This window comes from Myotis brandtii, unplaced genomic scaffold (assembly GCF_000412655.1).
Source record: "Myotis brandtii unplaced genomic scaffold, ASM41265v1 scaffold693, whole genome shotgun sequence".
Taxonomy (NCBI): Eukaryota; Metazoa; Chordata; class Mammalia; order Chiroptera; family Vespertilionidae; genus Myotis; species Myotis brandtii.
Window position 1 is genome coordinate 1,117,078 of NW_005370710.1, and position 24,044 is coordinate 1,141,121.

Genomic DNA, 24,044 nt, shown 5'->3' on the forward strand with positions numbered 1-24,044 from the left:
ACTCCAGAATTTGGCATAATGGAAAGAGCATTGGGAATGAAGGAGAATGAAGTAAATGGTGCTGCAGTTTTGCAAATGGTTTTACAGGAGAGGATGTTTCATTAGTCAAATCCACACGAATATGAAGTTAACCAGGCCCTACAAATACTCAGGACTTCAGGGGGAAACGTTCAGGAATAATCTGTCTACATTGTTTCCCTTAATGAAAGATACACATCTGCAAACGTGCAGGGTGTCTGTGCAGGGGTGTCTGTCGGTTTCCCAAGGCGGTTGTCAGGAAGCACCGTGAACTGGGTGTTATCAAGCACAGGGATTTCCTCTCTCACGGTCCCGTAGGTTAGAGTCTGAGCTCGAGGTGCAGGCGGCCGGCTCCCCTGAAGGCACCGAGGGGCTCCGTCCTGGCCTCCTCCACCTCCTGGTCCTCGCAGTTCTTGGTGTTCCTTGTTTGAAGTTCCATCACTCAGATCTCCCGGTCCCCCTGCGTGTCGTGTCCAAATGTCCTTCTTGTTATAAGGACACCAGTCATGGGGTTAGGGGCCACCCTGTTCCACTGTGACCTCGTCCCGACGTGATCACATCTGCAAAGACCCTTCTCCAAATAAGGTCGCATTGGCGGTCAGGGAATTAGGATTTCAACATCGCTTTTAAGGGGACACAGTTCATCCATCGCAGCATCTGTCCTTAAAGTGACCTTGACCGATGTTCACGTTGACTGCGGTAAACTAGGCATCACAGTGGAGAAAGAGCTCATTCCACTGGTGCACACACAGGAAAATGCTGAATTGTTTTAAAAGGTGCAATAATTATCTCTTGATGGCCAACTTATCTGCCAAGCAAGATAGAAATACTCAGTTATTCAGTACAGGGATTGTTGGCATCATGTAAGTATTAGCGTGTGATTTTGACTCTCAGGGAAGATTATTCTTAACACTCTCAATTTTAAAAATTTAGAACAAAACTATTTCACTTATTCCTTTGATGTTTCTCATGAGCCAAGGTGGAGAGCGGCATTTTTCTGTGCCAGTTAGTATCGCTCTGTAACAAACCACCCAAACCCGAGGCTGAAAACAATGATCACTTCTTGTCTCTCCGACTGTGTCTGGTCAGCTGCTTGGGTCTCCCCCAGCCCTGAGGCGCGGTGTTGAGGCCTGGGGCCGGCATGTGGGCCAGAGGGCTCAAGCCAGCGGCGGCCGCCTTCCTCTGCAGACGTTAGTGGCTCCGGGGACCGAGGGGAGGGAAGGATGTGGCCTGTCGGCTGCGGGGCCCAGGGTTCCTTTCGGGGTGAAGAACGTGTCCCGGAATCAGAGGGCAGTGATGGTTGGGCAGCCTCCTTCATCGGGCCTCTGACTGGCTGCATCGCTGCCCCGACAGAGCCGGACCGGGCGAGCTTGGCTCGGCTTCTGCGAGTCTGTCCCTGGTGCTTCGGGGATCAGCAGCTGAGTGGGCCATGGAGGGGTCCTGTCATATATCCATCAACTGAGTGGGCATATTCGGTCGTTGCTTTCAGAGCCCTGTGCTCCAATCCTTGCTCCCATATTTGGGAAGATAAACTAATCTCTTTGAGGGTGCCCCGCCCCCCCGCCACCTCATCTGTAAAGTAGAGACTAGCATGCTACATGAATTTGCATGAATTAAAGTTGCTTTGTTAATACCATAAAGTTTAGTCCAACCTACACACATGGAGCAAATGGAATAAGATGGTCACATTCCTTTCTGTATTTTCATCTTGTTATTAACCAATTAAAATTGATTAAGAAATGAATGCTGATATGTGCTTCAACTTGTATAAGCCTTAAAACTAAGATAATGAAAGAAACCAGACAATAAAGGACCACATGCAGCCGGCCAGTGTGGCACAGTGGTTAAGCATCGACCTATGAACCAGGAGGTCATGGTTAGATTTCCCGACAGGGCACCTGCCCGGGTTGTGGGCTCGATCCCTAGTGTGGGGCGCGCAAGAGGCAGCTGATGAATGATTCTCATCATTGATGCTTCTATCTCTCTCTCCCTTCCTCTCCGAAATCAATAAAAAAATATATAAATTTTTTTAAAGTGGGATTTGTACACTCTCTGTTTCTCTGCAGTCCGCCCCCGGAGCCTTTCCCAGCCCAGATGAGGCCACCTGTGCAGAGGGGAGCATTAACACACCCTGGGGGTGATATTGGAGCTGAGAGAACACCCCTGTTGCTGACACTGAAATGTGTCCGCACTGGCGTTTCCGAATGTAATAGACAATAAGCCGCTGCCAGAAAATGTCCATGTCCTGCGTCCATCATTTTTATTATCGATGAGTTTTTCCTGTAAAATATAGTAGAGATGTATTCTTTCACCTTTGGCTTTGGCTTTGGCTTTGAAGACTGAAATGGAAGAGAGTGTGTGGGCACTGAGAGGTCATTGAGGGATTCAGGGAGCGTATGATACATTGTAACGTCAAGCAGGTGTCTGTCATCTTCACTATGAAAAGGTGGCTGAGTGACCCGCTCCCTGTGACCCCCAGGCTGCTCGGGGCCATCCGGCCATCCCTGTGGACAAAGGGAAGGAGCAGGCCGCATGGGTGGCCTTTGAACCCTCCGTTCCCTCAACAAGCATTTATTGGGCTCTAACTATTTCCGGGACCCTGTCTAAGGATCCAGCGATTGGGCTGCAGATACATTACATAAGGGCCCTGATCTTTCAATCTGTTCTCTAGTAGGGAGACATCTAAACAAGTGAAGCATTCAAACTGTGTGAGGTCCCATGGAGACCAGGCAGGGAAGGCCAGGGTGAGGAGTGAGGGTCAGGGTCAGGTCACTGCTCAGTCCTGTGACCGGGGCTACTGGTCATGCATGGGCATCAGATTCCCTTGAACTTCCTGACTTGACCTTTGATCATTATGGGATGAGTCTTTTTGTTCTCCATAATGATTCTTAACCTAATATTTACTTTATCTGATGTGAATAGTGCCATACCTGCTGTAGTTATTTAACATTTGCCTAGGATTTCTCTCCTACTTGGCTTTCAACCCTCATATGTCACTGTAGGTGGGTCTCCTGTCAGTAGCAGTGAGCTATGTTTTTTGTTTGTTTGTTTTTTAAATCTGGTTTATTTTCTCTCTTTTATCCAGAGAAGTGAATTGTTTGAACTTATTTTGAATCCCAAAATGTTATAACGTTCTCTCTACCATCTTATTTTGTGTCAGGTTTTATGTGCCTGAATATATTGTGATAGTTTTGGTGTGTGTCTCTGCATATTTTGTGTTGGTTTTCTGTTTCCATATATTTCTTCTTCCCACCTTCTAATGGACTAACCTATTTTCCTTTATTCCACTATCCCTTCTTATTACTTTGGACTCTCTTTCATTTTTAGTAGATTTACTTAAAATGCAAGCTGAGCAGTGCCCCAATTTTAATAATGTTCTCCAATCAGACCTATAGACTTGTAACTCTAATCGTGCCTCTTAAAGTTTCAAGTTACTGTTGTGTGCATAGTATTTCAGCTCAACTTGATTTTTCTTCCAGTTCATAATTATTAGTTTTATATTTAATATAATCAAGGCTCAACTTATATTTATTAATTTATTGTTCATCATTCCTTCTGGCATCTCACTTCCTTTGAGTTCAGGTCCCTTTGCCTCAACATACGCATATGTTCTCTTAATAGTAAACTTTTTAATATTGTTTTTCATGAATTATCATTCTTTTGCTTTTTTGCATGTATAATGTTAAACTATATTTGGAATTCCTAGTTGACAATATTTTTCACCTCAGTACTTTGAGGACAGGGTTACATTGTTTTCTGTTCTTTGTTACAGTAGCTAATTAGTCTTCTGTTGGTCAAATTGACAATCTTTTATGTGGTCTGTCTTTTCTTCTCTGTTTGCTTTTAAGATTTTCTCTTTGCGATGGGAGTGCTACACTCTCATTATGATATGTTTAATTATGCATTTATTTTTAGTTTTTCTCATGTGATGAATTTCAACTGGAAGACAAATTTCCCTTTTTCAGTTTTTAAAAATTCTTATCCATCATTCATTTGAATATTGACATGAAACATTTTGCTTGTTTGTCCTTTTCTGCATATCTAATTATACCTATTCTGGACCATTTATTCCTCCTATTCATAACTTATAGCTATCATTTCATATTTTTTTATTCCTTTATATCTCCATTTTGCATTCTGGGCAAATTTTTCCAATTCCTACGACAGCCTGGCCTGTGTTTCACAGTGGTTAGAGCTTCGGCCTGTTGACTGAAGGGTAACGGGTAGCCCCAATCAAGGGCATGTACCTGGGTTGCAGGTTTCATCCCCAAGCGCCAGTCGGAATACAGGCAGATGGCAACCAATCTATGTGTCTCTCTCACCTCTCTCTCTCTCTCTCTCCCCCTCTCCCTTCCATCGTCCCTCTTCCCTCCCTTCTTCCATTCTTTCTCTAAGGATCCATGGAAATCCTCAGGTGAGGATTTAAAAGAAAAAAATCCTAGTCCAATTATTAAATCCTTCCTTCATCATTGTCTGCTCTGCTACTTACCATTGTGTGTCAGTCCAGACAGCTAACTTTTGCTGCACTAGCAGCCCCCCCACTCTCATGGGCTAGAACCACGGAGGTTATGTCTCCTTCGTGTCACCTGCCCAGCACAAGGTATCCTGGGGGCTCTACTCCTTGCTGTGCGCAGAGACCCCTGTGGATGGAGTCCCTGTCTGGGAGCGAGTCCACAGTTACTGAGGGAAAAGGAAGAGAGTGGGGGTTGTGGACCAGGTCGGAAAGCTTCTTCCCAAAGTGGACACCTGCCAGTTCTGCTTCCATATCATCGGCAAAGGCAGCCACTCAGCCATGGTGACTCCACGGAGGGCAGGGAAATATGATATTAATCTCTTCCCAGAAATAAAGGAGAACCAGAATATTTGTGAAAAGCACTTAATGGCAACCTCAAGTGGCCATTGGCCTTTAGAAATTTCAATAATCATTTTTCGAGAAGTTCTATTTGGTTTATTTTTCTGTGTGTGTTTTTTTAATCATAATATTCTATTGTTTTGTTGTGGATCCCATTCCTTTTTATCTGCAATCACTTTACATGCTGTTATTGTCTGCCCGCGCTCATAATCCCGTGTTTCTGGTGCTTCCATTGCCTGTTCTGTGTCGCGTGCCAGCTGGTCCTTTCTGGGTGGTGTCTTTCCCTCCCCTGTAGTTGATAGTTGCATCTTGTGAGCTCATGTTGGGTGTTTCTCCCCGGGGGGATGCTTGCACCCTGTGTGGTGAAAGCGTGCCCCAGGGTTTGCTTTTACCAATGTCCTGGGATTGAAGCATCCCAGACCAGTTCCTGTGTGAGTTTTCTACATTTCGTGAGTTGTATACATTTAGATCAGATCCTCTCACTCAGTGAAGTTTTTGGTTTCAATTTGTTGGAGGGGACGCCTAGAGCCCAGAGCAGAGAGCAAAATCCCATACTCATTCTGAGGCCAGTTGCCTAGGTTTTCCAGTTTCCTTTCATGGATTTAGGGGAGCCCCGTTTTATTTGGAGGTTCTGTCTGATGGGGCATGAACGCCCTGGCTCACAGCCCGGTGCCACAGCAAAGCCTAGCGTGAACCGTGGGCTGACATGCGCTGTGTGATCTTAGCTGTCTTCAGAGGTCACTCTCATTCTATTAAGCTTGACAGATTTTTTAAAATTTGGTTATATTTTATTCACTAGTTTTCTGTTTGTAGGTGGGTGTTGGTCTACCTTATTAGCTGAGTCCACCACATTTTCAAAACTAGAAATTTCCAGCATCAACTTTTTAATCTCTAAGAAACAGGGTTCAAATCACATGATCCACAATGATCTCATCATTCTATGACTTATCTCTCTACTAACGAAAGGGAAGAAAAAACAGACTGAATATCAGGTGTCATGGTTTCCTTCCACTTTGACGTTGGCCAACTGTGCGATGTTAGAGAAATCATTACACGTCACAGGCTAGTTTTCTCATCTAGAAAATGGGAATTGGGGCTGGTGCCTTTGATAAATCGGTCTCTGCTTTAAGCTCATCAGATTTAGAATTGACAGGCTTTTAGGAAATACCCTACTTTATCCCAATATTCCGATACTTAATTATTCCATTGTTTTTACTGGAATTCTTTCTAATTTACATAACTGCAAAAATGATGTGGTCAGCCCTCTTGTAAAGAACCGTTATGCCTCATGGCACTGATGGAATTAATGAAATTAGGTTTGCTATTAGAAGGGCCTCAAGAGGTAATATTACAACCAAGTGTTTGTCGCTTGCTCTAAGATACTTTTTAAGGCCTTTCAACATAAGCGCGCGCCATCGCTCTTATCCTAAGGAAAAGAGAAATCCGGGCACATTTTCACTGTGTCGTGTTTACACTAAGACATATGGTAGCTTGTCAAAATGCAGAGCGAAGTTTTTAGAACACTGAGTACAGCCGCCCTTTCAATCGCACATGTGATCGGGAATAGAAACCTCATAGATCACCCCAAACAGCATGTGATTCCCGGGAGAGTCTCCCCTTTAAAAGTGGTCCCCAGGCCACAGACTCCCAGGGTTTGGGCATTGCTGTCAAAGATGTACTAACAAATAGGACCCAAAGGCCGATGAATTGCTGTCAGTGTGGTCCTAAAAATTTTAAAGAAAAGAGTATATATATCTGTCTAAAGATTGTACGAGCGTTTATTCAGCCTCCCAGCTTCCAGGGACGATTGGCTATTTGCAAAGGCTTAGCTTGGCCCGGGTCTCACAGGCCCGTGGACACGGATGATGTTACTCCGTGGAGACGTTCAGATACAAAGCGGAACAGGATCTCAGAGGGAAGCTGCTGGGGCAACAGGAGGAGCCGAGTCCTGGAAACAAACAGCGGGAACCAGCTGGAGAAATCGGAGAAGCTTCCACGTGGGGGACTGGAAAGGAAGCCGCCGCCACCTTTATCTGAAAGGGATGAAATATCAGCGGGGGAGGGGGATGTCCAGGTACCGCTGCGAGCCGGGCGGAGGCAGGGCATGGCGATGAGAGCAGAATACCCTTCCCCAAATGTCAGATCCGCTTCCAAGGGAGACAGGCCTTGGTCTGAAAGATCAAGGACTGGAAGGGCCTTAGAGAAGCGGTGGTGGTGGTTTTACCATTTAATCCCCCTGTGAGAGAAAGGGTTAGGGGGGGAGAGGACAGCAGCCTGGGTCCTGGCTGGAGGAGGAAGGAGGCTCTCAAAGGAGAGTGAGAATCACAGGCTCTGCAGATGGGCTGAGGCCGGTCCAGGCAGCACAGAACTGAGCATGTTGGTGAGGAGAGGACGTGAGGCGCCCCCTGCAGGTTCTCCGGAGCAGGGACGGCGGGAGTGGAAAAGCAGGTGCCTGGCACAGCTGCCCAGTCATCCTCTTACCTTCACCTGCGCTCCAGGGGGAGGGAAAAGGCAGGAAAATAAAACCTCCGCAAGTGGCTGCTGGCAGCGACATGAAAGGGACGTCAGACTACCCGGGACACATTTGTTCTCCTGCTCATGATTTCAAACAAAAGAGCCAGGTGCCGGCTGTAGAGAGACGCGTACGGTATGAGCTAAAGACAGTCACGATGCGGAAACAAAGACTGAAACCGAGTGGCCGTGGAGGGCGGTGCTGGGTCCTTGCCTCAAGACCAGGAGCTGTTTCTCGGGAGGGCCTCGGGGCCTCCTCATGTCTCCTCGTCAAGTTCCAGTCCGAGAAATGGCTGCGGATGAATAGCTCTCGGTCAATATTTTATTGATGCTTATAAATGGAATTTCCTCAAGGACTTTTGGATGTCTCACTAACCAAAGGACATTTAAGCAAAGAGAAAATGGGGAGCGAAGCAGGCAAATGGCACCCGACTTTGTGGAGCAAAGATAGGAAACCCCAACACGGGAGGCCGCCCACCCAGGGATTGTGGTCGCAGCGCCTGCGCAGTCTGGGTGAATGCAGGCCCAGCGTGTGCCACAGCCTCCAGCAGGAACGCCCCCCATGCACCCTCATTCCTGCGCCCCATGTGATGCCATGTATCAGGAGTACCTACAGGGTTAATGTCCTGGGCGTGAGTTCCCCTCAAACATGGACGGCGGGAGCTCAGTCCCGTGTGCTGCACGGAGAACCGTCCAGTGTGGCTGCTGCCAGAAATGCGGGCTCCCAGGACCCGGGAGCAGAGAGCCCCCAGGAGAAGCCAGGACACACCCCTCAGCTCCGGTGGAGGAAGCAGCTCTGGAATGTTCGGTGACTCGTCCAGGGTCACTGTCACGCACACAGCACTGCCCTTGTCCCGGTTGTGCGTTTTCCATGATGCCCGGCGTCTCCCTCACGTCCGGGCCGCAAGCTCACTTTCCCAGAAGTTAGTGTTTCTCCCTCAGGACAGGGAGGAGGCCCTCCTTCACCTGGGAGCCGCTGACGGGGCCTGGCCGCGGCAGACAGGGAATGATGTGCTTTAGAGCCTAAAGCAGCCTCCTGGGCGGGGGCCCACGGTCCCCACAGCCCCATCGGAGACTGGCGCGATGCCAGGCACGTTCCTGACCCGCAAACACGTGTCCTAATATTTACATCTGAACCCAAAGAAAGCTTCCAGCATTTTCTTTGTGTGTGTGTGTGTTTTAAATATGTCTTTCACTGAGTTTTAGAGAGAGAGGGAGGGAGAGGGAGAGAGATAGGAACACCATTGATGAGAGAGGAATGTTGATCGGCTGCCTCCTGCACGCCCCCTACTGGGGATCGAGCCCACAGCCCCAGCATGTGCGCTGACCAGGAATCTAAACAATGACCTCTTGGTTCATGGGTCACTGCTCAACCACTGAGCCACCCCAGCCGGGCTGTGTTGTTTTTATTTGTTTGTTTTAAGGAAAATTGGTCGTTCGGGAGTGTAACTGTTCTCAGTAACCCTGTGGCAGAGCCGGGTTCAGACGCAGCTCCATAGTCACCGTGCGGAGCCTCCAGGTGAGCAGAGGTGGCTGCTCTTCACCCATCAGTGCCCTTAGGGCTTCTGCGCACCGGGGTCAAGAAGCGCACCTGCCAGGTGACATCAGAGTGGCCGTGCGACACGAGCCAGGGTGGGCCGGCCCGGGACCTGGTGCTGGGGAATCTGATCTGAGCAGGAGGCAGCAGAGCAGAGCTGCGGAGGCTGGCGCTGCAGGCATCGCCCTCGGGTGCAGGGGAGGGCGGATTGCCTCCTGGTTCCGGGCGCCGGCAGCAGCCCTGCCAGCCCAGCTTCTTATCACGAGCCAGGGCTCCCGGCGAGGCGAGAGTCCCACTTGACAAGCAGACAGAAGCCATTTGGGGAAAATACAAATGAAAAGGTTCTAAACTCAAAATAGAGGCACTGGCAGCAGCAGGAGTCTGCGGGATACATTGTGTCAGATGCCACGGGGGCGGCGGCCTCCCCGGGGACAGAGCCTGCTGTGTCGCTGGCTACATTATCTATTTAAAGTGCCAGCACTCCTCCGAGGGCCCCCACGCTGGCTCCTGCTCAGAACCTTGAATTGTGCAAATCTGCCTTTTTCTCAAGTGGCTTCGGCATCTGTCCAAACTTCTGACCTCGGAGAAAAGGTGTCTCGATGGAATTGTATTCACATTTTAAGGTTTAAAATATAGAGACGTAAGGAATTAGAGATGTTTTGCCTAATATCACCCATCGATTCAGTGGATGAGCCAAACTGACAACGTTAATTTCAGGGAGTGTTTGCCTTTAGAAACAGGAGAAGCAGGCCGCCGTCTTGGCCGAGACGCCCCCTCCCACCCTGAACCTAGCCCGGCAAAGACTCAGTTCACGGGATGAGTCCCAGGCACATCACAGGACCCACCGCCACGCTGGGCTGGAGTCAGAAGTGAAGTCAGGTGCACAGGTGTGACCCTTTCTGTGTTTCCGGGACCCTGCGGTCTGTTGCATCTGTCTGCCATGCGATTTCCTTTTGCTTTGCAGATTCTTCTTTCTGGGTTAGGTGTAGTCAGTTGAAAGTGGGCATCCTAGCCCTGTATTAGCAGGACCCACCGGCTCTGGGGTTCAGGTCTAATTTAGTCCCTACGCGCTAGTCAGCAATTCTACAGAGAGAAGACCCCACTTCTGTCACTTCTTGGGGTGAGGAGACACTGGACTGCCTTAGGCCTGGCGCTGGGAGTGGGTTCTTCTGGGAGACAGGGCTCTGGGCTGGGCGAGCAACCCAAGGATTTTTTACAATATGTTTTTACTGATTTTAGAGCAAGAGGGAGAGGGCTAGAGAGCTGGACACATTGATGAGAGAGAAACATCCATCGGCTGCCTCCTGCACGCCCCCTACTGGGGATCGAGCCCACAACCCGTGCATGTGCTCTGATCAGGATTCAAACTGGTGACTGCTTAGTGCATAAGATGACGCTCAACCACTGAGCCACATATTCTGGACAGAGGATTTATTTCCTCTTCAGCAAACTACCCTGAGTGTTGAGCATTGATCTAACCGAAACTAGGGAGAGCAGGGCTTATCCCAGTTAACGTGTCATCTCAGCACTCGCCACCAGGGGCGCCACTTCTCCTGCCTGGGAGCGCTCCCCTCTGGGTGCCTGGGTGCTCCCTTTTGCCAGTCCTTTAGCAAAGACCATTCAGTACGAGACTCAGAGTGTCCACCCCACTGTTGACACCACCGCCAGCTGGGTGGTCACCCGCGCTGGCCAGGCAACATGCCCCACCTTGTGAGAAAAAGGGGTCGCAGGCCGCTGCTGCCCTTGGCCGTGGGCTTCTCTGTGACGTCTAGCTCTCCACTAAGTCAGCAGAGAAGCATTTCCCAGGAGACACCTCAATACTGTGAATAGACTTGCCTATTTTGCCGGCCTGTGCGGCTCTGTGGTTGAGTGTCGACCTAGGAACCAGGAGGTCATGGTTTGATTCCCATTCAGGGCACATACCCGGTTTGTGGGCTTGATCCCCAGTAGGAGGCGTGCAGGAGGCAGCCGATCCATGATTCTCTATCATCATTGATGTTTCTATCTCCCTCTCCCTTCCTCTCTCAAATCATAAAGACATTACAAAAAAAAAAAAAAAAAGACTTGAAAGACTTGTATATTTTTACTAGAACTTCCAAGACTGCCAAGGCCATTCCATGTCTGCGCAGCACAGGGCCGGGACCTGTTGATTATTACAACTTCATACCGGGACCAGTTCTTCTCAAACTTCCTGCACCCCCAGGGCCCTGGGGAGTCCTGTTAGAACGCAGACTCCGCTCCAGGGAGCGGGTGGGCCTGAGAGTTGAGGTTTCCTTCTCACGGGCTGGGGTGCAGCCCCTGCTCTGAGCGGCGCTGACACTGAGAGGCTGTGGCTGCGCCCAGGACCACCGGGCTCTTCTTTGAGAGGACTTGGCTGCTGTGCCCAACGTGCTGCGCGCAGCCTGGTTCTGTGCCGCCGGAAGTGAAACCTGGATGCTGCTCCTTCTACCGGCCCCGGGGGCCCCTGTGTTTATTCTGTGGATGGCGGGCTCTTGTGTGCAGTTTAGTGAAAACGACTGCCTGTGTGGCCTTAACTCACTGTCACCGTCTGGTTCTCAGCTCGAGCAGGTACCGTAAACATAAACAGACGGGAGGGAGACAGATTTATCTGTGAATCAGCCAAGCTTTTTCCACGCGAAGCCCAGGGTGCAGAGAGAGGCTTGATTGATACTAAAATTCTGACAGCTGGGAGTATATTTTCAGCAACCAGAGCAGTCGCTTGGGCTGAGAGGGACCGATGAGAATAAAATTCAGATTTATTAAGGACCTTTCCGTTGAGTGGGCTGTGTCTTTTCTCGATGCCAAAATAGTCATAATTCCAATTATGTGATCCTGCAACATGTAGTGCAGCTTCGAATAACTACATGAATAGCCACCCTCTCCCATCCTCGCTGTGCTTGCTATCGGGCTGCAGCATCTGTAAATTTAAACTCCTGTGTATTCAACATATTTCCCAAAGAACACAGACTCCATCATATTTCAGTGAGAGGTTGTGAAAATCACTCCAGCTGCCGTCTTCTGTGTAATAAGATACATGATTTGTACACTTAGCGCTTGATTTATGAACCTGCCGTGTAACACGCTCGGTGGTTAGGGAACATCTGTTTACCCCCGTGCGGCATTCTTATCTAGCGCGGAACGTCTGCTGGGGTGAAGCCATTTCTTCAGGCTTCTAACCTCTTCTATTAGCGTTGTCTTCGGGATACTTGGTGAAAAGGATGCAATGTTTCCCTCTATTGACTGTGATGTCCCAGCGCACCTGGCAGTCTGTGTAACAGCCTGTCTGGGCAGTTGTGTGGCCTCGAACAAGCTCCCCAGGGAGCCTCCATCTGCACCTACAAGGAGATGGCCACGTCCATGCTCACAGTCACGTGGGTGAAGTGAGGGCGGATTGAAAGGCCCTGACCCAGTGCCTGGTGTAGATGTCCTTCCTACCCCCTGACCCTTTAACATCTCTAGGAATGAACTATAGCGAGATGACCATTCTCTTTATTTACCTCTGGAATCTAGAATGCTCTTGGGTAATGGAGTTAAGTTTTCATTGTAATCAAAACGGATCGATTAACCGTACAAACTTGCTGACTTGCTGTGGGAAAAATAACTGCTTTTCAGAACCAGTTAAGGAAAGATTTTTCCACGATCCGCTCTCTCCACTTCCCGCTTCCCGATGAGCACGAATAACTTGGGGCTGATGGTCAGCAAGGGCCACAGAGTCAGGACGAACGCGCACCATCACCTTTCTCCTCGAGGCCACATTGGGATCAGCTGTGTAGACTTACTTGTTTTACGTCATAACTGCGGTGTTAGAGTTGGGTTTGCGTTTTGTAGACATCATTTCTTACCCCGATACAGTTACTATCAGGGAAAGTCTCTTTTATAAAATACCAGAGTACGTGATGAATGAAAGCTCTGCCTGGTCCCGTCGTAGGGTGTGCGTGCAAAAGCGTGAGTTGTTGCTTGTACACATTAGCCTACCATGTGCATAGACACCCGAGGTCACCCACCGTGGCCCTGGTGCAATAGTGAGACAGCGCAGCGTGAGTGGCACATCCTTGAGGAAGGAGAGGCTCTCCTTTACACTCAGCAGCATCTCCTTTGTGTCTCTTGCACTGTTGTGGACCTGTCTACACGCCCCCACCACACTCACCCCTCGGTGTGCAGAACCAAGACTGTGTTTCAGTACAGGTGCTCTATCGATGGTATCCGACAAGGTTTGGTGTCACCCAGGAAACACTTGGTGACGTCTGCACATTTTCCCAGCTGCCCCTCCACACCTGGGGACCGGGTGCTGAGGTGTCTGACTGGGGAGCGAGCAGGGACAGTGGGAGACCTCCTACCTTGCCCCAGGCCGCCTCCACCACCAGCATCATCGGCCCCAGGGGTAAGCAGAGTCCGGGAGAGGAATCCTGCTCTTCATCACGTCCTAAGCCACCCTGTGACGTTGCCGTTGCCTGTTCATAGGTGTATGCCGCATCATAGAAAAGTAATATTTGTGCTTCTGCAACTATATGAGGGAGCCTCCATCTGCACCTACAAGGAGATGGCCACGTCCACGCGCACGGTCACGTGGGTGAAGTGAGGGCGGATTGAAAGGCCCTGACCCGGTGCCTGGCGTAGGAAATGTCCTTCCTACCCCCTGACCCTTTAACATCTCTAGGAATGAACTATAGCGAGATGACCATTCTCTTTATTTACCTCTGGAATCTAGAATGCTCTTGGGTAATGGAGTTAAGTTTTCATTGTAATCAAAACGGATCGATTAACCGTACAAACTTGCTGACTTGCTGTGGGAAAAATATCTGCTTTTCAGAACCAGTTAAGGAAAGATTTTCCACGATCCACTCTCTCCACTTCCCGCTTCCCGATAAGCACGAATAACTCGGGATGGTCAGCAAGGGCCACAGAGTCAGGACGAACGCTCACCATCACCTTTCTCCTCGCGGCCACATTGGGATCAGCCGTATAGAGTTACTGGTTTTATGTCATAACTGTGGTGTTAGAGTTGGGTTTGAGTTTTGTAGACATCATTTCTTACCCCGATATAGTTACTATCAGGGAAAGTTCCTTTTATAAAATACCAGAGTACGTGCTGAATGAAAGCTCTGCCTGGTCCCATCGTAGGGTGTGTACAAAAGCGTGAGTTGTTGCTTGTACACATTAGCCTACCATGTGCATAGACACCCGAGGTCACCCACCGTGGCCCTGGTGCATTAGTGAGACAACGCAGCGTGAGTGGCACATCCTTGAGGAAGGAGAGGTTCTCCTTTACACTCAGCAGCATCTCCTTTGTGTCTCTTGCACTGTTGTGGGCCTGTCTACACGCCCCCACCACACTCACCCCTCGGTGTGCAGAACCAAGACTGTGTTTCAGTACAGGTGCTCTATCCGTGGTATCCGACCAGGGACGGTGTCACCCAGGAAACACTTGGTGACGTCTGCACATTTTCCCAGCTGCCCCTCCACACCTGGGGACCGGGTGCTGAGGTGTCTGACTGGGGAGCGAGCAGGGACAGTGGGAGACCTCCTACCTTGCCCCAGGCCGCCTCCACCACCAGCATCATCGGCCCCAGATGTCAGCAGAGTCCGGGAGAGGAACCCTGCTCTTCATCACGTCCTAAGCCAACCTGTGATGTTGTCGTTGCCTGTTCATAGGTGTATGCCGCATCATAGAAAAGTAATGTTTGTGCTTCTGCAGCTATATGTACTAAGAGCTGAGTAGTTAGGCTGGAAATTCTGGGCTCTAGTATAAAACAAAACTAAATCTTTCTTTTTGCAAAATAAAAACAGTTTCACTTAAAATAGCTGAAGAAATAGCTTCTCACCTAATATGAGGACTGGAATATTGATGGCAGACGGGGCCCCCTGGTGTCCCTGCCCGGTAACCCAGTGCTGTGCTTGGATGTGGGGCTGTAATATTTCAGTGGGATTTCTTCACCTGTGTGGTGTGGGTAACATGGTCAATGGTGTTTGGCAGAGGAAGTGACAAAAAGACAGGGTGTCCCCAAAACATGTAGACACACATTAACAGCTGATGGCTCAATTGAGGTGTCTTTCTCTTCAGAGTTAACCCATTGGGATTAATGATCATTCAAAGTGTGTGTACATTTTTGGGGACACCCGTGGTATTTGGCATCCAACACAAATGAGAGGTTGAGATCGGAAAGCCTGTGTCATCATATCTGGATGGGTCGATTGCCCGGGAAGGGCCCTGCAGAAGTCCGGTAACAAATTCCGGTTCTAGAAAGCTCTTTCTTTAAAGGTCAGCCTAATTAAGGCCCCAATGTCGAACCCACATAAAGCAGGTACTATTGTTAGAAACTCAACGCGGTCACCAGGATGGCGTTTCGCTTACGGTCCAAACTTTTTGTGGGTGATTTGGAAAAGCAGCAGTGATCTTTTGGGGGCCCTGATCTGACTGGAATGACATTTTAGTGATAATATTGGTTTCCGGGCCACAATTAGGGACGCATCTGTTCTTCATGAAGGAACATTCCCACCGCTCCATTGCAGATCTGCTGGAAGGTGCTTTCACAATGCGAGTGACCTCTGACAGGGGCAGGTGACACCTGGACACTGATTCCCGGCCTCTGGCCCTTGGTCAGGGACTGAATCGGGCTGTGCCGGAACGCCAGGACCAGCCCTCCTGGCCCCAGACAGAGCCCGAGGTGGAGGTTGGTGTGCGGGTAGCTCCCCTGCAGGAAACCTGGCTTAGTGCTGCTTAGAGCAGTGCGACTCCAGCACCTGGAGAGAAGAGTGCGTCTCCCCTTTGATGTCATGTCAGCTGTTGGTACTGTGACCCGCTGTGGGCTGGCCACAGTGGGTCTGTGAGTCCGTAATCAGGTGGGCATCGCTCACCTGTCTGTGTCTGTGCTCACCTGCCTTCTTGTGTCTGTGCTCACCTGTTTTTATTATGCCCGTGCTTTCCTGGCTCCTGTCTGTGCTCACCTGTCCATGTCTATGCTCACCTGTCTGGGTCTGTGTTCATCAGCCTGGGTCTGTGCTCACCTGTTTGTATCATGTCTCTGTGTGCCTGTCTCATGTCTGTGCTCACCTGCCAGTGTCTACGCTCACCTGTCTGCATCTGTGCAGAAGGCAGGCACCCCACATTCCTGGCGGACCCTAAGGGGTGCACCTCACTGGATAAAATGCGGCTCTGCTGCTAATGAGAAATAATGAGCAGAGGCTATAAAATATTTATACTTGAGTCATTAAACACGCTTGACCATGAGGAAATTAAAAAGTCTCAAATGCCGAAACTATCATAAATATAGAAAATATAAATGCATGTTTAAATTTTTATTTAATGATGAAATGAAAGAAAGATCACATTCTTCGTGCTCTGTATACTAATCGAGTGTGGCAGCTTAAACGACGGATAAAAAAAATGAGAAAAAGATGAATGGCTTTTCTGAACTGCTGGACCCATACTTGGATATGAGGTAGTGTTTTATGCCACAATCTATTACTTCATTTAGCACATGCACAACACTTAGCTTATTGCCACATTGAGTGACATACTTGGAAAACGGAAACGCCCATCTGACAGTATGCATAGACTGTGATATCTGAGCAAGTTATTGTGCAAATCTGCTCCCGAGAGGTGGTATGGGACCAGGTATGAAATTTGAAATCCAGCAGCAAGTTGATGGCAGTGGACAGTTTCAGATGTTTCTCATGACATGGCCTGTCTTTTCCACAAATAAAAACTGCTCCCTGCAGCCCTGGCCGGTGGCTGGGGTGGTTGGAGCGTCGCCCTGTGCACCACAAGCGCGCAGGCGGCAGGTTCCGTCAGGGCACATGCCCAGGTTTCTCGCTCGATCCCTGCTTGGCGCACATGCAGGAGGCAGCCAATAGATGTGCCTCTTTCACATCAATGCTTCTCTCCTCTCCCTCTCCCTCTATCTCTCTCTCATCTTTCCTCTTTCTAATATCAGTTTTTAAAAATTTCTACCCACAGATATTGTCTGGAGCGTTATTCTCTGTTAGAGACGTGACTTATGGGCGAACGCTAGCTTTGCCCACGCGCTGGGCTGTTTCCCATTCTATGTCAGGAGTCACCGTGCCTTGCCCACCCCCCCTTGCTTCTTCTCCTTTTTTATTTTTTTCTGTCTACTTTTTCTTCTTTTTCCCCCAACACCGAAGGCAGAGGGCCATTTCGAAGAGTAAAACATATGTTACAGTGGCCTCCTTCTCTTCAGGGCTTTTCAGTGCTCAGTGACCTGCCTGCTGGCTTCTCCAGCGACAAAGGCGCCCCCGGGGCACCGGAAAGTTTCAGACCCTCTTCTGCTTTCACTGGAGACAGAGGGGGGCGGGGATGGGGACTGCGAGGCAGGGAGACCTCTGCTGGTGCCGGAGGCTCTGAGGCCAGAGCTGCCTCCACTCCTCTTCCCAGGGGCCCGGCCGGCCCGGAGCACCCCCCGTCCGGAATGGTTCTCCTCTCCTTCCTCCTGGCCAGTCTCCCATCTCTGCTTTCATGTCCAGGGGAGGTGCCGGTTTCTGTGCCTGTCCCCATCTCAGAAAGCGAGGGACACGCGAGAGGAACTGAAGAATAGCATCGCAAACCCTCCAGGGTCTGGGTTGCCTGGACGTGTGGATCGTGGGGTGTGGGCCCAGACGCTCGCGGGCCCCTTTCTACCAGCCTGACACCCATCAGGTGGGCAGCCGGATGTGAGCAGTTGGTGCGGTTCACTCTCAGCTCCATAGTTGGTGTGTTTTCCATCCTTCACTCTGCCGTTTACTGGGGCCGAGAAGGACCCCCTCCCAGGGGAGCTGCTCTCCACTCTCAGGAAAGATAAAGACACGGGAGGAAGGCCCGCTAGTGTGACGCTGGGTGACCCTGAAGGGTGGCTGTTGACCGAGTCCTCGTCCCAGGACTGTGCTGGGACTCCCCTCCAATGTGAAGGCATCGGTCATCCTTCCGCGGGTAGAAGACGGTTTGCTGTGATCTTCTTGCAAATGTTCCTATTCAGTTGTTTAAGTTGAAATAGAATAGTTCTTCTTGTTTAGTCTGTGATCCAAACCGGAAGTTTCCCTGGGTGACGTTCCTGGTAAGTGCCAGTAGAGATGAGTGTGGTAGCGACGTCAACAGTGCCTTCCAGCCAGAGCCAGGAGTTCGGGAGCACAGAGCTCAGGCAAGTCCTGGAGGGCTTCAGAGAGGCGCACATCAGGAGGCAGCCAATAGATGTGCCTCTTTCACACCAATGCTTCTCTTCTCTCCCTCTCCCTCTCCCTCTATCTCTCTCTCATCTTTCCTCTTTCTAATATCAGTTTTTAAAAATTTCTACCCGCAGATATTGTCTGGGGCATTATTCTCTGTTCGAGACGTGACTTAGCTTTGCCCACGCGCGGGGCTGTTTCCCATTCTATGTCAGGAGTCACGGTGCCTTGCCCACCCCCCTTGCTTCTTCTCCTTTTTAATTTTTTTCTGTCTACTTTTTTTCTTTTCCCCCCAACACCGAAGGCAGAGGGCCATTTCGAAGAGTAAAACATATGTTACAGTGGCCTCCTTCTCTTCAGGGCTTTTCAGTGCTCAGTGACCTGCCTGCTGGCTTCTCCAGTGACAAAGGCGCCCCCAGGGCACCGGAGGGTCGCCGGGGATGGGGACGGTGAGGCAGGGAGACTTCTGCTGGTGCCGGAGGCTCTGAGGCCAGAGCTGCCTCCACTCCTCTTCCCAGGGGCCCGGCCGGCCCGGAGCACCCCCCGTCCGGAATGGTTCTCCTCTCCTTCCTCCTGGCCAGTCTCCCACCACTGCTTTCATGTCCAGGGGAGGTGCCGGTGTCTGTGCCTGTCCACATCTCAGAAAGCGAGGGCCACGTGAGAGGAACCGAAGAGTAGCATCGCGAACCCTCCACGGGTCGGGGTTGCCTGGACATGTGGATCGTGGGGTGTGGGCCCAGACGCTCGTGGGCCCCTTTCTACCAGCCTGACACCCATCAGGTGGGCAGCCGGATGTGAGCAGTTGGTGCGGTTCACTCTCAGCTCCATAGTTGGTGTGTTTTCCATCCTTCACTCTGCCGTTTACTGGGGCCGAGAAGGACCCCCTCCCAGGGGAGCTGCTCTCCACTCTCAGGAAAGATAAAGACACGGGAGGAAGGCCCGCTAGTGTGACGCTGGGTGACCCTGAAGGGTGGCTGTTGACCGAGTCCCCGTTCCAGGACTGTGCTGGGACTCCCCTCCAATGTGAAGGCATCGGTCATCCTTCTGCGGGTAGGAGACGGTTTGCTGTGATCTTCTGGCAAATGTTCCTATTCAGTTGGTTAAGTTGAAATAGAATAGTTCTTCTTGTTTAGTCTGTGATCCAAACCGGAAGTTTCCCTGGGTGACGTTCCTGGTAAGTGCCAATAGAGATGAGTGTGGTAGCGACGTCAACAGTGCCTTCCAGCCAGAGCCAGGAGTTCGGGAGCACAGAGCTCAGGCAAGTCCTGGAGGGCTTCAGAGAGGCGGCGATGTTCCGGTCTCTCTCCCTTTCCCCTCCTGTCTGAAGTCAATAAAAATATATTAGAGAAAGAAAAGGGAGATGACCACCCCGCCTGGCATTGCTGTGGCTGCCTATTACTGTACCTTGATCATACAATTTAGTCATCATCCCATCACAGTATATTCGTCCATGCTTCCGTGTGATCAGTGAGACCATGAATTTCTGAAGGAATGGCCTGTGTGTTATTTATTTTCACGTGTCATTGCCAGCACAGCCCGTGGAAGGGAAGGTGCATGCTAGTTTAGCTAAATTTCTGCTTCCGTTCCCACGGGATTCTTTTCCTTTCCTCCCTAGACATGGCGCTGCCCTCTGCTGGGCCCCTGTGGCAAGGGCCCGGGGGAGCTGGGGCAGAGGGAGGAGGGCACAGTGTTGAGACACACACCTCACAGAATTTGTTGGCAGGATTATTTTTTAATATATTTTTATTGATTTCAGAGAGGAAGGGAGAGGGAGAGAGAGAAACATCAATGGTGAGAGAGATTCGTTGATCAGCTGCCTCCTGCACACCCCGCACTGGGGATCGAGCCCACAACCTGGATATGTGCCCTGACCGGAATCAAACCTGGGACCCTTCAGTCCTCAGGCCGTCGCTGTATCCACTGAGCCAAACCGGCTAGGGCTGGGCGGGATTATTTTACTGAGACTACTTCAAACAGTAAGAAATGCTTCTATCACCCCTGGCCAGTTCTGGAGCTAGCCATATCCTGGTTTCTTGGAATTCATATAAATAATGGTTTGCAAAGTATCTTCATGTTGTATTTAAAATATTTCTTGGAAAAGATGTTTGCATTTTTAGCAAAATTTTTTTGAAATGTACGTAAGAACAGTGAACATTTCACACGCTTCAAGCTAGAACATTTCAAAGGCAATGTCGGGAAATTGCGAAGCCATTACTGTTAGTAGCTTTTAGCTAAAAGATGATGGCTAAGCACGTATTTTCCTCTTTAGCAGAAAAAAGGCAATGTTACCTCAGCAAATTATTCATTCAATATTATGCGCCCCTTTCAGAAATTCTTCGGGGAGGGTTATAACTAAAACCATATACAGGGCAGGTGAAGATAAATTGAGAATTCAAAAATGACTTTGCCTGTAGGAGAAAATCACCACGAGGATTTGAGATGAGATGTGGTTTCAGCTGAAGGCATTAGCTTGGGGGTGACCTCGGTCTCCCTGCTGGTCGCTGAGGGAGAAGAAGGAGTTTTTAGAAGTCAGATAGGCAGCCCACCCATGAGCATCGCCCTTTTCCTTCTGGCCGGCTGGTTGGCATCTTTATTTCAGGACAAATTCCTAACAGGGAGGAAATAGCACTTGGTTTTGAACTTGCTGACCTGAAGTTGTACAGTGACGTCCAGTATCAGCTGTCACACGTAGTAACAATAAATGTTCACTTTGCAAGTCATCTCAATTCAAATGTCCCCATTGCTGCCGCCACTCATCTCTCCTGGGCACTTACTAGCAAAGTCACCAGGTCAACTTCCAGTTTGGATCAGGGAATAAACAACGAGAACTATTCTGTTTCAACTTAAATAGTTGAATAGGAACATTTGCAAGAACACAACAAATCCTTTCCTACCTGAGGAAGGAATTATTCAAATTCACACAACCTGCCCTTGTATTGAATGCACATGAAATGAAGTGACGTAAATATTTTTAAATGTCCATAGTTACCCTGGCGGTGTGGCTCAGTTGGTTGAGCATCATTCCATGCACCAAGAGGTTGCTGGTTCGATTCCTGATCAGGACACATGCTTGGGTTCGGATTCAATCCCAGCTGGGGGGACGTGCAGGAGGCAGTCAAACCATATTTTGCTCTCATGTTGATATTCCTCTCTCTCTCTCTCCGTCTCTTTTCCTCTCTCTCTAAAAGTCAATACTATATTTTAAAAAATAAAATAATAAAAATGGCTAGAGCAATTAAAATTACTTAGTTGGGGGCACAGTCTACTGTCTTGCCACTAGTGTGCTTCTCTTAAAAATGGGTTGGTAATCCAAGGAATGGGTTCTCCTAGTCACTGGAATTCCTGTCTTTACAACGAGTTTACAGATCACTTCAAAATATGCGACCTGCTGAGTTATTTCTGCTATTTTCAAGACAGAGCTTCGTTAACAGTTGAAAGAACATTTAAAAATAAAATTGGCTTAGAGTATCGGCACTACTGTGAATTCATTTTTCACAAAAGGAAACATGATTCATGTGTTGTTGTTTTTCTTACTATGCTGCCAAGATACATTTTAAAAATATCACAATAATACTTCCCTTCATTTTAAGTAGTTGTGTGTGTGTGTTGTTGTTGTTTTTTTATTTTTGTTTGTTTGTATCAAATAAGATATTTGGCAAAGTTATTATGTGACTAATAAGTAAAAGAAATACTTAATCCTGAGAATATTTGAAAAATTGCAGAACTTTATTGTGAAGAGTTTAATGATCATAAACCTGAAGGTAGATAGCTGGGAGACGTTCACTGTCATTTTGCTTCCTAAGCTCTTCTCCAAAAAGCCCGTTTTCGGAAGCAGTTTTCTTGTTTTGTTTTGCTGTTTCTCCTGAGGCTGGGGTTCTGGTTCGGAGGGACACACTGCCTTTATTCTCCTTTACTTCTCATGTTCCCCTGGTTACACCTGAGCTGCATGTGTCCTCAGACGGCAGAAAACAAAGGACCAGTTTTCCCGAGAACAAAGTGAGGACCAAATTGATGTTAAAACTGCCGCACAGCTATGGGGTTTTCGAAGCTTGGTGTCGGCTGCCTGGAAAACATGACAGAAATGATACCTAACTCCCTGGCTTCCGGTTCCCATGTACCAACTTAGTTCAGTGTGCTGTTAGGACTGGGGGAGGCTTTCCTTCCAAAGGGCGTCAGTAGAGCTAATTTTATAAAACATGAAATTAAGCAATGTATGTTTTAGGAAACTTTTTTTTTTTTTTAGATTTTCTCTCCGCAAAAGGTACTTAGAAAAGATATTTTAAATATAATTTATTTTTTTAAAAAAAGGTACTTAGAAAGGGGAGTTAAATGCTAGGAACATCTATTGATGAATGGTAGATAAGTTTGGTTAAAAATTTCTAGATCTTATTATATTTTAATTATTCTTTCAACTTTTCTCTCAATGTGGAATTATCAAAATTGTAACTTAAGAAAAATGCATCTAGTGAAAGTTTCTGTATGTATGACCAAGAAGCCCTAACCGGTTTGGCTCAGTGGATAGAGCGGCGGCCTACAGACTGAAGGGTCCCAGGTTCGATTCCGGTCAAGGGCATGTACCTTGGTTGCGGGCACATCCCCAGTAGGGGTGTGCAGGAGGCAGCTGATCGATGTTTCTAACTATCCCTCTCCCTTCCTCTCTGTAAAAAAATCAACAATATATATATTATATATATAAATTTAAAAAATGACCAAGAACAAAATAGCAACAAAGAAGCAATTTTAAACTGATGTGCCCTAAATATGCTTAGAAACACACGCGGTGTAACATTAATGTTCTACTTGCCTATAAGCTAAATTGCTGTGAAAACCCAAGGGTTGTGGTTTTTCCTGTTGACATCATTGTGGGTCAGGCAGAAAGCTTATGGGTCCTACTGTGAGAATAACACACAAGTTAAATATTTCCTATGTAGTTAGTGATTGATGAAGGATCTAAATAGAATTCAAAGGTTGTTTTTTTTGCTCCTTAACTTCTTTTGATGTTAATAACGTTTGTAGAATTAGACTAGTTTTAAAAAACAACAACAAACAATGCCAGTCATACAACTGAGACTTCATTGAGCCACTTTAATTTCTAAAGAGTGATGTTGTATTTATTCCTTGCACTGGGACTTTTTGCTCCGAGAATATCCAAGCCCAGCTTTTCATTGAATGCCTTTTGCATAACATGACCTCCACAAAGCCATTTTCTTCTGCAAGAGATGTATTGCTTTGTAAGTACATTTTTTTAAGTTACAAAATAAAAGGTGCAAAGCAGAATAATAAGCATAATGCTTATTATCTGGCTTAGAATTCTAATAACAGGTGTTCCTTGCCAATTCTGAGTAGCTGGGCTGGAATGGGGGGCCGGCCTGCGTGTGGAATGGGCTGGATTCTGACCTCTGGCCCTGCTCCCTGTGGGCCCTGGGCTAACCCGATAACATGGCTGGCGTCCAGGGAGCACCACTGCTTGTGGGGTGGGATCCCCGCCGTCCCTTCAAACATAACGACCAGCACCCCACCCAAGGCCCCGAAGCAGAAGAGCGGAAAGGAGCGCTCCACAGAGCGCCTTCGGGCCATTGAGTGCGTGCTGACCTCAAGAGCGTCTGATGCCTCGTTCCTGATTAAATCCACGCTCGCCCCTTACATGACCTTTGTCTTACGATTGCGTTATCTCAGCCCTACATGGCTGCCAGTTGTTCTCAAATTCAGTGTATGAAGCCAAGACAGACCCAAAGGAAAATGGAAGCTTTGGTGTGATGGGAACACTACAACGAAATACCTGCCCAAGGTCATGGACCAGAGGGGAGCAAAACCGAGGACATACTGGGCTTCCAGGGCCAACCTAGGAACTACCCACAGGCAAGTGTGCATGTGTGTGTGTGTGTGAGTGAGTGTGTGTGTGGGCAGAGAAAACGGAGCCTCTTTGGGTGGATGCTGTAATGAGTAGAGTGTGGAGTGTGCTGGGGTTTG

The 24,044-nt window shown here is 48.7% G+C and overlaps 1 protein-coding gene across 2 annotated transcripts in view; it reads left to right on the forward strand.

Moving 5' to 3' along the window:
• Positions 1-24,044, forward strand: part of CNTN4 (contactin 4) — a 387,684-nt gene that overhangs the window by 48,479 nt on the left and 315,161 nt on the right. The window lies entirely within an intron of this gene.